The sequence below is a fragment of the Phocoena sinus genome, chromosome 6 (assembly GCF_008692025.1).
Source record: "Phocoena sinus isolate mPhoSin1 chromosome 6, mPhoSin1.pri, whole genome shotgun sequence".
Classification (NCBI taxonomy): Eukaryota; Metazoa; Chordata; class Mammalia; order Artiodactyla; family Phocoenidae; genus Phocoena; species Phocoena sinus.
Window position 1 is genome coordinate 56,220,726 of NC_045768.1, and position 13,575 is coordinate 56,234,300.

Sequence of the window (13,575 nt, forward strand, 5' to 3'; positions counted from 1 at the left end):
TAAAAATATGAAGAGTGAAATATACTGTCATTAGTTATGGGCATAGGCCCTCCTCTTCCAAAAACAAAACAAACTGAAAGACACAAATAACATTGTTATAAATAATAACACAAACCATTGAATCACTAGAAAATAATTAAAGCACTTTGAACTCAACCTTTACACTCTCTACCATTCGAGTTATATTTTATCAAACCTTTGGAAGTTAATTCATATATTTTGGTGCCCCAATGACTCTAATCCAAATACAGTATTTTTGTAGTTCCATGTGTTCTATTGTGTAATCACAGTGCTAGAAAACACATGGAAGAGAGTTAATAAATAGTATTAAGGGTTTTTTTTTTTGTAGTGTTTACTGCATGCTGGGCAATGTTGTGAGGGCTTCATGTGTATTTATTTAGTCTTCCTAAAAACCCTATGAGGAAAATACTACTATTATCTTCTCCTGTTAACAGATGAAGAAATTGAGGAACAGAAAGTTTAAGTAACTTAGCCAAAGTCACGCTGCTAGAAAGTTAAGGCCCCAGGATGCGAAGAGTTTGGCTTCAGAGCTCATGCTCCTAAACTCTACACTAGGCTACACCTGAATAATTGACTGAGTCACGTTAACTGAGGTTTCAAAGTTTAATACTGTTGGAGGAGTATAGTACAGTGATACCTGCCTGGGTTGAACAACTCCGAAGCAGTCAGAGGTTTGTTAGCCTGTGTATTTATGTTTTTCTAGGCAATGGGGGCTAATCTGACTAGCACAGCTATAGATATTCTAGTATGGGTCTTCCAATGAATCTTTTAATTCATTTCTGTTCAGTATATACCTAATGGTACAATTGCTGAATCACTGGTATATACATAAGAGTGGAATTTCTGGGGCATAGTGTAGAAATTGCTGGAAAATGTACCAATTTGCATTCCTAACATCAGTGTATGTGAATTTCAGTTGTTCCACATTCTCAGCAACATTTGGTACTTTCTGCTTCTTTTATTTTAAGCATGTTGGTAGATCCGTAGAGGTACTACATTATGGTTTTAATTTGCCTTTCCCTGATGACTAATGGAATTGAGCTCCTTTTTGTATGTCTATTGGTCATTTGGCAATAAACTTCTATGAAATGTCTTTTCAAGGGTTTTGTCCACTTTTCTATTAGGTTGTCTATCTTACTGATTTTGTAGGAATTCTTAACACATTCTAGATATAAGTCCTTTGTCAGATATATGAATTGAATATACCTCCTTCCACTCTGGTCTGTCTATACCCTCTCTTAGTGGGTCCTTTGGATGAACAAGAGTTATTAATTTTACATAGTGCAGTTTATCAATTGTTTTCCTTTATGGCTAATACTTCTTTTTTAGATTATAAAAATCCAATTACCAATACTTAATTCAGACCAATTCAGTCAGACTTTCTGGAGGTGAGATAAAAGTATCGATAATATTTTAATGCTTCTAAGATGATTCCAATATGCAGCCAATTTTGAGAATTGTGGATACAGAGCCACCTGCTAAGTTGTTAGCTATGATGTCCTTATGGGATAGAATTATGATATAGTTTGTCTATTCTTTATATGTGTTTTCAATTTTAATATATGAGAAAAATTTTTTTAACATCTTTATTGGGGTATAATTGCTTTACAATGGTGTGTTAGTTTCTGCTTTATAACAAAGTGAATCAGTTATACATATACATATGTTCCCATATGTCTTCCCTCTTGCGTCTCCCTCCCTTCCACCCTCCCTATATATGAGAAATTTTAATGATGATAATCGTACTGGGGGCATTGGTATGTGTAATGAGGAGTCTGACTCCATTTTTTTGATGTCTGACTGTTGACAGCTTTGAGCCTCACCTCTCCCTCTTCCTCTGGTGCCCCACATCTGATCAAGCTGATAAGGAGACCTGGGTTGCCCTCCTTTGGCACAGGTGAGAGATTCAAACCATGCAAGCCTCTTCTTGCACATGAACCACCACTCCAGCCCTACCCCATAAAGATGATAAAAACCCAGGCTAATTGCCTTTCTTTGCCTTTTAAAGCCATTTCAGACCTGCTTGAGAGTCTGCCTTGTTCTCACCAGGGGCCTCAATTATGTAAGTAATAAACTTTTTCATATCCTTTTAATGGGTGTGGCATCAGTCTCAGTGTGAACCAAATTTTGAGTAGGGGTCCATTTGACTTTTCAGGGAACTATAACAGCATGGAAAACAGCCACTTTTGAAAATTGTCATTGCAACTCCTCATAAGATCACATACCTTCATGTACCACCAAATACTCTCTTTACTGCATGGTACTAGGGCTTGTTTTGTCCTCAGCTGCTAAAGACTCCTGCTTTGTCCTCTGGGAGCAGACTACGGGTTTTTAATCTCTATTATCCTACCAGACATAATTCCCAGGGGATTTTGCTACAGAATCTGCCTTTTCTGGCATGGTTACTGTCTTCGCTCTGTTCTTCTGATGTAACATGTCAACACTATCCTTTGATTCAAATTCCTCTTGAGTTTTGATTCCATGACAAGAAATGGACTGATATTTCAACATCTCAGTTTTAGAACCTCAGAGTTGATTATATTTTTTGTATCCTTCTCTAGAAGAGTCACTTCTACTGTAGTTTTGCCTTTCTTTTTGTTTTCAGCAGTCTTTAGCTATGTCTCTTTTCTCATCTCGCCATGCTCCTGGCAACGTTATTGAATTAGAGAATCTTTTTATATTTATTAGCCATTTGTTAGCATTCTTTATAATCTTTGGTATCTAATACGTATTTTAATAGTTATAATGATAAACTAAATTCTACCTTCTTTCCTCTATTTTTCTACTTTTGTGTCCCATTTAAGCAAACTTTGCCTACGCTCAGGTCATGAAGACTCCCTTCGTGTTTTCTTCCAAAATTTCTTTGTTTTGTCTTTCATATTTAGATCTGCAATCCTTTTGGAATTAATTTTTTTGCATATCATGTGAGGTAGGGGTCAAAGTACATTATTTTCATATGAATATCCAATTGTCCCTACACCATTTATTGAAAAGACCATACTTTCTCTCCCTGTACTGCAGTCTCACCTTTATCATAAACCAAGTGACTGTATTTATATCTATGTCTCTCTAGTTATCTCTCTCTCTCTCTCTCTCTCTTTCTGCCTCTGGATTCTGTTCTATTATGTTGATCAGCTCCTTTGTTTCTACATCTAGAAAATTTTGTTAAAGCTGTATTAATTTTGTTAAAGCTGTATTAATTTTGTTAAAGCTGTATTAATTTTGTTAAAGCTGTATTAATGTTAAAGCTGTATTAATGAGTTTGAATTTTGCCTCTTAGGGCTAGGACAATACTTGAGCTTGTGATTTTTTCATCTGCAGCCCTAGCCATGCATTTGCACCCACTGAGACTTCCATCCTATGTGTATCCATGCTGTGCAAAAGACACCCCCATCTCTTTCTCCCCCGTTTACCCTTCCCACTTTCACCCTAAGTCTGTATTCAGTCTCTATCTTTCTCTCTGAATGTGTTTGTTTCTCCAGAAGTATAAAGGTATACTCTTATCATTTATTTTACTTATTGGATGTCTTCTCTTCTTTGTGCATTATTTCAAAAGTAGACTAATAAGGGATTTAAATATATTTTTTAAATAAAAAAGAAATTAAATTACACTTATCTATGGGCTTCAATGAAAATGTTTTCTACTATAAATTCAGTGGTTTTTGATTTTAGAAAAATATTTTCCACATCACCCTAAAACAACATGGTTATTTGAATTCTACAAAGAAATGATTTTATTCCAACCTAATAACCACTACAAAATATGTTCTTCCTACTATAATTTTAAAATCTATAATAAAAATGAATATTGTGTATTACTGTGGCTTCTGAGAACGTTTGCTCACAGCTGCAATATTGTAGGATCAAATAAACTTTATCTCGTATTCACAGGTTTGGAGTAGAGTCACGTAGCAATATGCAAAGCAGATCTCCTGTTGAGATGTCTGTGGGACTCACTGGCTCACTTGCAGGGCGATGACTTGACTAAAACAGAGACTGTGGGCCATGTCCAGTGGTTCCCCATTTCTGTTAATGGTTTATCAAGTTCCCACTCACCAGAGCTAAACCTCAGGACCATCAGTTCACTCCTCCCTCTTCCTCATGGCTCAGCTTCAGTATTGACCTAATTCCCTTTCACAGAATCTCTTGTTCCAATTACTTCTCTTGTGAATTCGCTGTTACTATCCTCTCTTGGCCTTTATATCAGGATGTTCATATTGGCTGAAATAAAAAAGATCATTTTCTCATGTAACAAGAAATATGCAGATGGAAAGGCTCTGTCTCTGTTTCTCTGCAATTTCCTTGGCCCCACCATGCTGGTGGGTTGGCTTTACACCCAAGCTTGTATCAAGGCAGCTGTGGCAGTTCTAGGTTCCTATCACACCTCATGTCTCATCAGCCAGACCAGGTCACATGCCTACCCCCCAAACCAGTTGTTGGCAAGGAGTTACCCAGTAGCCAGGGATGAGATCACCTTTTTCTGCGTCACATGAGGAAAGACACCTGAACAAAATCAGGGTCTTTTTACCATGGAAGATGAGGTTTGAATGATGGTAGATAACCAACAGTGTCTGCCTTACTCTGAATAATTGCAGCCACCTCCTGTGCTCCCTGCCTTTTGTTTTTAGCCCCCATGTTCTCAACATTTATAATGAAGCCAGTACAATCCTCTTTAAACACACTTCTGTCACCATAGACAGACGTTCTTGGTAAGGGGGCCCAGGTGTCTCCCCTCTAACTGAAGGATAAAGTCCAAACACCTTGGCCTCCTCATTCAAGATCCCCACAATCAGCCTCTACCCTATGCCTGTTTTTTTCTTTTTTTTTTCAAATTTTATTGAAGTATAATTGATTTACAATGTTGTGTTAATTTCTGCTATACAGCAAAGTGATTCAGTTATACATACATATATACATATACATATATGTATACATATACATATATATATATATTCTTTTCCATTATGGTTTATCACAGGATACTGAATATAGTTCCCTGTGCTATACAGTAGGACCTTGTCGTTTATCCAGCCTATATATACTAGTTTGCATCTGCTAATCCCAAACTCCCAATCCATCCCCCCACAACCCGCCTCCCCCTTGGCAACCACAAGCCTGTTCTCTATGTCTGTGAGTCTGTTTCTGTTTTGTAGATATGTTCATTTTTGTCATATTTTAGACTCCACATATAAATAATATCATATGGTATTTGTCTTTCTCTTTCTGACTTACTTCGCTTAGTATGATAATCTCTAGGTCCATCCATGTTGCTGCAAATGGCATTATTTCATTCTTTTTTATAGCTGAGTAATAGTCCATTGTATATATTATATATACCACATCTTCTTGATCCATTCATCTGTCAATGGACATTTAGGTTGTTTCCATGTCTTGGCTATTGTTAATAGTGCTGCTATGAACATAGGTGTGCTTGTATCTTTTCAAATTATAGTTTTGTCTGGGTATATGCCCAGGAGTGGGATTGCTGGATCATATGGCAACTCTATTTTTAGTTTTTTGAGGAATCTGCATACTGTTTTCCATAGTGGCTGTACCAATTTATATTCCCACCTACAGTGTAAGAGGGTTCCCTTTTCTCCACACTCTCTCCAACATTTATTTTTCATAGACTTTTTAAATGATGGCCATTCTGACCTGTGTGAGTTGGTACCTCACTGTAGTTTTGATTTGCATTTCTCTGATAATTAGCAATGTGGAGCATCTTTTCATGTGTCTCTTGGCCATCTGTATGTCTTCTTTGGAGAAATGTCTGTTTAGGTCTGCCCATTTATCAGTTGGGTTTTTTTATTATTATTATTGAATTGTATGTACTGTCTGTATATTTTGGAACTTAAGCCCTTGTAGGTCGCATCATTGGCAAATGTTTTCTCCCAGTCTGTAGGTTGTCTTTTTGTTTTGTTTATGGTTTCCTTTGCTGTGCAAAAGCTTATAAGCTTGATTAGGTCCCATTTGTTTATTTTTGCCTTTATTTCCATTGCCTTGGGAGACTGACCTAAGAAAACATTGGTAAGATTTATGTCAGAGAATGTTTTGCCTATGTTCTCTTCTAGGTGTTCTCTTTATGGTGTCATGTCTCATATTTAAGTCTTCAAGCCATTTTAGGTTTCTTTTTGTGTATGGTGTGAGGGTGTGTTCTAACACCCTATGTCTTTATCCTTCCTTCTCTCTAGTCCCTTATAAAAGGCTGGACAAATTTTTTTCTATAAAGGGCCATAAAATAAATATTTCAGGCTTTGTGGGCCATGTGGTTGCAACTACTCAACTCTCCCATTTTAGTCAAAAGCAGCCATACATAATAGGTAAATGAGTGAGTGTGGCTACGTTCCAATAAAGCTTTACTGACAAAAGAGTCATAGATACAGAGAACAAACAAGTGGTTGCCAAAGGGGCAGGGGAGGAGAGAAATAGGTGAGGGAGATTAAGAGGTAAAAAGTTCCTGTTGTGAAATAAATGGCTAGAGAGTAGGGCATAAGATGAGATGGGAACCTAAGGGCCATGGTGAAGAGTTGGATTCCATTCTAAGTGTAGTGGGAAGTTGTTGAAAGTTTTAAGCAGGGGGATCATTGATCCAGCTTGTGTTATGAAATCAGTTTTGCTGCAGTGTGGAGGAAGCATTAAAGGGGCATGGAAGCAAGGGGAACAGTTAGGTGACAGGTGTCATAAGCTGATGGTATCTCAGCCATGGAAAGCCTGCGCAATGTGGCAGGGAGTGTGTGTTCCTGGCATGTGCTTAGGGAGAAAAGGAGACTCTGTGGTTTGGGGTCTATTCTTATTTCCCTCCCTTTCTTAGCCCACTTTTTATTTTTGCTCCTTTTTTTGTATGTTATAGACCCTTGTGAAGAGCCTTAAATCCTTTCTGGATATCCCACATCATCCTAGAATCCTAGGATATAGATCTCTCTTTGTTCCAAAAACTATTTCATTATAGTGCTCGGGAAGAACAAATACTGCTTCTTATTGTTTCTCAAGAAGATTGGTGTTTCTGGGTGGATTAATTAAGTTCCAGTTGTGAAGATAGTTGGGACTTTTAGAGAAAGTGGATCCAGAAAAACCCAAATTGCTACTAAGAACAATTTATGAATGTTGGTCATGATGCTTGGAATAAAGTTTTTCTGATATTTTTCTAGGATTATGTGAAAGGACAACACTTGGAAAGTCTATGGACAGTCAGGGAAACCTCAAGTTTGGTAGCTATGAAGAGAGTAGTTACAACTGGGGAAACAGGGGTGAACATAGAAAGAGTGAAGTAAGACAGGAGACTACTTCCTCAAAGTCAGGATAGTTATGAGAATGGTCTGGTTTGAAATTCAGGAAGTTACTGGAAATCAGTAGTTATATACACATACATGTGACACACATGCACATCTGTCGAAAAGAAGACATAACAAATGTCTTATGCAAGTGAGCCTGTGTCAAGTTAAAGTAGCATGACTATCCTTAAAATCTCCTACTAGGTGTTCACTGCCCAGTGTCGGTGTGGATGGGGAACAAAAATCCTGGCTGCTGTACCCATAATGGAAATGCAGAGCTCCTCCTCTTGAGGCCAGACCTCCCAGCCAGCCCAGTGTCCTTCCTTCCCATCCACTGCTTGATGGCTTGCTGATTCTGGCCACTTTTTGATCACTTCTCCCAGCATCTCTGTCTCTTCATTCTCAGTATCATATAATGGCTCAGGCCTCTGACTGGGCATCTGGCTATCTTGGGTACCTCATTTGACCCAACTATTGTCCTGTTTTCTTGAGCAGTGAGGTCATAATTTCATGACCTTATAAATACAGTACATGGAGTAAAACATTTCCTAAACCTGATGATTTAATAACATTTTTAGAAAATTAACAATTTGTGGAGACAAATTGTGTATGTATGAAATATATATGTATATATACATAGATATGGATATATAGATGTATAACTATATAATCTATATATGCATGTGCACGAGTGAGAAATGAATAGTGTGTGTGTGTTGGATACAAAGCAGCTGCAGCCTATGAGGAAGGGACAAAAGGAACAAGGAGGGAAAAGTAAAGAAACTAGAGTTGACAGAGTAAAAGCAAAGATGCTCACACTTCTCCTACTTTTAATGCAAAGCATGTGGCTGTCAGATAATGTCATACATCCTCCAGCTAGAATCCGCAGGGATCTGCCACTAAAGATAGTGTTTTCTTTCCCAATCCCAGGCCTGGAGGGGCTCCATCGAATCTTCTTTTATTTATTAGCCTTTGATTAATCTAAAGAGGTTTCACTTTGACCAACAGGCTCAAGAACTCCCATTAGCTTCTCTAAGGTTACCCCTGATATGTATGTATATGTATATATGTATATTTTTTCTGATTATTTTGGGAGTGTCTGGTTGAAGATAGAATCATAGATACCCATTCTTACAATAATGAAGAGAAGCAATAGTAAATAAAGGAACCCCGGAATTAGACATGAAAGTTAAACCTCAATTCTCCCATTTACCCAATGTGTGACCTTCAGCAAATTGTTTACCTCCTCTGGCCCTCAGTTTCCCTATTTATAAAATGGGATCCACGAGAGTACCTACCTCCTGGGGTTGCTGTGAGAGTTAAATGGGTTAATACACATAAAGTTTTTGGAACTGCCCTGGCAATACTTAGGCTTCTGTGAATGTTAGCCTGTGTTACTGCATTCCACTTCAGTTAGGAATTACTAAAAGTCATAGCAGAACGCACGCTCCACTAATTCCTCCTGATCACTCCTCACCCACACCAAGCCTGTGTGTTGGAATGTCCACGCTAGGACAGTGTCTGAAGTGGTCAGGAAAGGAGACTGGAATAAAATGGGTAGAATGGGAGATCCCTGGTTTAGGGTGGAGGGCCAGACATTTTCCTCACCTTCCTCCACCTGTAAGAGGCTGACCTGGCCCACCCTTGATGCAGTCCAGCCTGTGTCCATCTCCTTTCCACCCTCTCTTCATCTTTCATTACTCTCTGGTCAGTAGAAGGCGCTGAGTCTCACGGCCACCACTCTTGTTTGTTGCCTCACATCTCAGCTTCATTTGCTAAGGAAAATGCTCAGGATCACTGGCCAAGCGATGAGGAAAGTTTGGGGCTAGGAAAAATCTTCCCCAAGCCTGATTGGCGCAAAATACCCTTGGACGTTATACCCTTAAAAGGTTCCTTAAAAGTTAAGTGAGATTATCAGCCAGTTGAACTTCCCTAACTGATTTCCTAGAAAAGCCAGATATTCAGAGAAATTCTACAGCACTGGTGCTCTAACAAAGAGGTCAGTAAATTCTCCCACAGAGTTCCTTCTCAGGCCTGAAAAATTACCTGCTAGCATAGGAACATGTTTGAAACCCGAGGGCAGGGACTGCCTCCACATATTTGCTCTCCCACAAACTGACCATTAGCCTAATTGTCCTCCCACAACAAGTTGCTGCAAAAGCCAGCCTGTCAAGCCAGCTGACTAACCAGTCTCTTTTCTCGCAATATGAGTTACTTTACTGAGACACATGTCTTCAGTTTAATACCCTTTGATCCAGAGACTCCACGTACGGCAAGTTGTCCCAGGAAATAATCAGACAAGGGACCACAGCTGACTGTGTAGGGTCATTCAGTGGTGCCACTGTTGTGCAATATCAACAATATTAGAAATAACCTAAGTGACCAACACTAGGGGATGGCATAAATAAATTATGGTATAACCATACAATGAAATACTTGCCAGTTTTTACAAATAATTATGGGATCTATAATTATTGACACGGAAAGGTACAATATCTTTGATGAGTAATAATAGCCATTCACTGAATAGCATCCGGATACAATGCCACTTACTAAAGTTGCATTCATATAGACGTGTCCAGAGAGCTATAGAGAATTATGTTTACCAAAATATAAAAGCAGTTATCTCTGGGGTTAGGTAGGTAGGTATCTTTACTTTTTTTTTTCATTAAAAAAATACTTTACAATGATACAATGTATCATTTTACAATATAAAAACTAAGCTTTTTACATTTTGTGAGGGGGAAAAATGAGCTAGGTTTTAGGTTGAGCTTGGGTTGGCCACACCAACCAGGTAACGGCATGAGAATAATATAATTAACGTTTACTGAGCACTTACTGCGTGCCAGCAGGCCCCATTCTAAGCACTTTCCCTGTCTCAGATCATTTAATCTATATAACAGTCCTATGAGGCAGGTCTTTTATTATCCTTATTTCTTAAAAGATGAAACAGAATCCAAGAGAGAAAGTCATTTGTTCAAGGTCTCACGCTAGTACACGATGTAACAGAGATTTGGGCAGAGGTCTCTGGTCATGACCCCTGTGCTACTCTGAGTATGGCTCACCCGCTCCTTCTCTGCAGGAAAGAGTGAGGGTGCTGAGGTCTGAGAAGGAGTGGGAAGGTAGGTGATGGGAGCAGGACTCTGTCCTCTTTCCCCTGCTGTTTCTGAAGGCTCTTCAGCCTCCCACTGTTTATTTGTTTACTGAACCCCTCTAAGCTTCATCTTTCTCCTTTGTAAAACAAGGAAGCCTTCTTAAGCCATCCAGCCTAGAATTAATTAGTCTCCCCTCTATACTGTGTACCAGCCTAGGAGCTACTTCTGTTGTGGCACTTATACTGCCCCCCCACTGTCACCACCAACATCCCATCTCAGGCTGAGAGGGTTTCCCCCCGTGGACAAGTTGTCAGAGAGGCTGGAAGACAGCTGCACACTCTCTGTGCCTGCATTTATCACCCTCTACGAGAATTCTGCTCATTTGTCTTCTTCCCCACTGGACATGAACCTCTTGAGGCAGAAACAATGTCTTGGGTACCTCTGCATCCCTGGTGCCTGGAACATAACATTGTTCAATTAATAAGCATTCTTTGTGGACTGAATATGTGAAAATTACAGCCATGTGGTCTTAAGATTCCAGAATAATAGTTAGGGAAAGAAGTGCTTGCATATTAATTTCTTTATTTTCTGTTTTCTGCTTTCCACCTCACCTGACACCAAGTTCAGAGTAAGAATGGTCATTAAATAAAGAATTCACTAATTTTTAACATGCCACTTAAGCAAAAGGGACCAGCAGGCCCTATTTCACTTTAATCACCTAATGCAAGAAATTCTGGGTATTCTATGTAAATTACAAAATATCATTAACAGAACTCCTTCTCTTGGTTCAGGCATTTTACCACCAATGCGCAGAGCAGTCAACTCACACAGCTGGTGAGGAGTGGATCCTGATCCAACTTTTCAGCCCCCTGTGTCAACTGCTCTCCGCTTTCCACACAGTGCCACCCCTCTAACCAGTTACCATGGTTTCTAAAAGCCAACCTGCCACTAATTCTGGCCCCTTAGGAGAGATAAACTCATGTCTGAGTGCTTCCACTTTTCTCCCCACTGGTAACCTGAGGCTCACAATATCATCTCTTCTTAGCAAAAGAAAATCAGAGGCACAGACAGACATAAGCCAAATTTATTTATTTAACATATTTATTGGAGTATAATTGCTCTACAAGGGTGTGCTAGTTTCTGCTGTATAACAAAGTGAATCAGATATGAATAAACATATATTCCCATATCTCCTCCCTCTTGCGTCTCCCTCCCTCCCACCCTCCCTATCCCACCCTTCTAGGTGGACACAAAGCACCAAGCTGATCTCCCTGTGCTATGCGGCTGCTTCCCACTAGCTATCTGTTTTACGTTTGGTAGTGTATATATGTCCATGCCACTCTCTCACTTCGTCCCAGCTTACCCTTCCCCCTCCCCGTGTCCTCAAGTCCATTCTCTACGTCTGTGTCTTTATTCCTGTCCTGCCCCTAGGTTCATCAGAACCATTTTATTTTAGATTCCATATATATGTGTTAGCATACGGTATTTGTTTTTCTCTTTCTGACTTACTTCACTCTGTATGACAGTCTCTAGATCCATCCACCTCACTACAAATAACTCAATTTCATTTCTTTTTATGTAATCCAGATATTTAAATAGCCCCTGTTTTTCTCTGGGTTCTCACCTTCTTTTTCTCCCTTTTACTTACTATTATTCACAAATATTGTTGTGACCAACGTCATCAAACCTAGGGATTCCCTAATGCTGAGTAACCAATTAGGACAGGCTGGTTAATTCAGAACCACCTGATCAAAATTTCATAAAATACAGATTTTTGGACCCCAGCCCTGGAGATTTTGAATCAGGAGGTCTGGAGTAGTGCCCAGGCATCTGTATTTTTTTGAAGTTCCCCAGGGGATTCTGCTGTGCAGCCAGGTTTGGGAATCACTGATCTGACCCCAAAACATGAGTCAGCAGTCTGCTCCTGCCCCTGACTGAATTTGAAGAGATGAATCATCATTTCACTTTTTTTTTCCCCCGAACAGAATTGAAACCAAAGACCAGTGTGTGAATCTCAGACTTCCTTTACGTGACAATGAATTCAGGTGTCCCCTCCACTTGGTCCAAGCACTGCATCTGCTTCCCCAGGTTCAGGCTTCAGGTGATAGATTCCCTCCTCCATTTAGTCCTGGGAACATACTGTAGTCTTGATCAGCCCTGGTTAGGAAGTCCCTGGGTGAAATGGCTGTGTGATATATAATGAGAAATATATATTTGGTCTTTTGTCTCCATTTCTGGCGCAGAGTTCCTAAAATTTTGGGACTCTGGGGACCCTTCAGCCTGAGTTGCAGGGATCACACCAGGTTCATCTTACAGCAATCCTAGATCTGGGTTCAACAGTTTTGCCTCCCTCTCTCCTCCCAGAGATGAGTCAGGATGAGGAAAAAGGAGAAAATTTAGAACACATGTAGATTATTTGGTTCTGTAGGTCTACCTTGTCCTTCTCCTCCCAACCACCCTAAAAATGAGGTCAGGCCTAGTCAGCATGCAGCAGTAGGTAAATCTCAGGCATTTTTGATCCTTTGTGTTCTTAGAACTGTCTGATGTAGCAGACACCCACTTGAGCAAAAATCATAATTCCACACAGGTATCTGGCCAAACCTGACGCTGGGACCACAACCCAGACTGTGAAAGGGCCTGAAACAAGGACCAAGATTCTAGTTAGGGCTGTCCCTCTTTCTCATCTGCTTCTTTCATAGGTTCTCTCTGAACAGCTTATCTGGGCTACATGGTTGAAGATGCTAGCAACTGTTTTCTAGTAACTATTGCCAACAGTATCCTGTCAAACCTCCTAGCCCATTGGGCAGAGGGCCCATCACATCTCAGTCCAGTTTCATAATTTGCAGATCATTTATTACGACTCAATCCAGCCCCATATTTTCTAACAGCTTTTTAAAATATAATTTACATACCATACAATTCACCTATTTAAAGTGTACCATTCAGTGTTTTTTTTTGTATATGTACGGAGTTGTGCAAAAATCACTACAACCAACTTAGAAACATTTTCATCATCTGGAAATGAAACCCCACACCCTTTATCAGCCATCCATCTACCTCCCCACCATACCCCTAGTTCTAGGCAACCACTCATTATTTTCTGTTCCTATGGCTTTGTCTATTATGGACATTTCATTTAATGGAATTTTACAATATGTGCTTCTTCTATTTAGCATGATGTTTCCCAG

The 13,575-nt window shown here is 39.6% G+C and overlaps 1 protein-coding gene across 11 annotated transcripts in view; it reads left to right on the forward strand.

The window, feature by feature from the left end:
- Positions 1 to 1,788: 1,788 nt before the first annotated feature.
- Positions 1,789 to 13,575, forward strand: part of PDCD1LG2 (programmed cell death 1 ligand 2) — a 114,620-nt gene continuing 102,833 nt past the window's right edge. For all 11 annotated transcript variants that reach the window (XR_004350471.1, XR_004350473.1, XR_004350472.1 and 8 more), the window contains exons 1-2: positions 1,789 to 1,918; positions 2,030 to 2,083. The gene's annotated coding sequence lies outside the window, so the exon portion shown is untranslated. The remainder of the gene's footprint in view (positions 1,919 to 2,029; positions 2,084 to 13,575) is intronic.